This window comes from Apium graveolens, chromosome 3 (genome assembly GCF_009905375.1).
Source record: "Apium graveolens cultivar Ventura chromosome 3, ASM990537v1, whole genome shotgun sequence".
In the NCBI taxonomy this organism is placed as follows: domain Eukaryota; kingdom Viridiplantae; phylum Streptophyta; class Magnoliopsida; order Apiales; family Apiaceae; genus Apium; species Apium graveolens.
Window position 1 is genome coordinate 133691674 of NC_133649.1, and position 1078 is coordinate 133692751.

The 1078-nt window shown below is 42.4% G+C and overlaps 1 non-coding gene across 1 annotated transcript; it reads left to right on the forward strand.

The window, feature by feature from the left end:
- Positions 1-236: 236 nt before the first annotated feature.
- Positions 237-343, forward strand: LOC141716278 (small nucleolar RNA R71). Its single transcript, XR_012572992.1, has one exon. It is a non-coding gene; the product is annotated as a small nucleolar RNA R71 (small nucleolar RNA).
- Positions 344-1078: the final 735 nt, after the last annotated feature.

Sequence of the window (1078 nt, forward strand, 5' to 3'; positions counted from 1 at the left end):
AAGCCTTAAGTTGGGTAGCTATAGCAGTTGCTGCATCTAATTCCAGAATTCCTGCTACTTTTCCCTGAGTCAGTTGGGAAGGATTATGGTATTCATTAGCAGCCATCAGTTCAATCAATTCATAGGCTTCATCATAGCTCTTAGCCCACAAGGCTCCTCCTGATGCTGCATCGAGCATGGGTCTAGAAGTAGCACCCAATCCATTATAGAAGCATTTTATAAACATCCAATCAGGCATGCCGTGGTGTGGGCACTTCCTTAGCATCTCCTTATATCGATCCCAAGCCTCACACAGAGATTCTCCAGTTTGCTGAGCAAACTGAGTAAGAGCATTCCTGATTGCAACAGTCTTCGCCATAGGAAAGAATTTAGTGAGAAAATTTTGATCCAGGTCTTCCCAAGTGGTGATAGACCCTGATGGTAGAGCATGTAACCAGCACTTTGCTTTGTCCCTCAGACAGAATGGGAAAAGTCGCAGCTTGATAACATCTTCAGTCACACCATTGAACTTGAAAGTATCGCAGATCTCGATGAAATCCCTGATGTGCATGTTGGGGTCTTCAGTAGGAGAATCCCCAAACTGAACTGAGTTCTGTATAATCTGAATCGTGCTTGACTTGATCTCAAAAGTGTTAGCCGAGATGGATGGTCTGATGATGCTCGACTGAATGTCATTGATCTTAGGTCGAGAGTAGTCCATCAAGGCCTTAGTATTTCTGCTTGATCTCCCATCACTACTAAAATTGGTTCCTCGACTTTCTCTTCTTCTTCTTCTAGCTTCTCTTCTTCTTCAAAAACTTCCCTTCTAACCACTACAACTTCTTTCTACGCTTTATCCAGAGTTCTCTTATGAGACCGTGAACGCGTATGCATATACGCTCGCTAGAGTACCTGAAATAAGACGAGAACACAGATAAGTAATAATGTCCGAGTCAATAAACTTTAACAACCACTGATGACAAACACATAAACTAAAAATCAACGCTGCAATCCCCGACAGTGGCGCCAAAAATTTGTTAGGGCTAAACATGCGCTAATAATTCATGCAAGTATACGCGTTCGCAAGTAATATAGAATT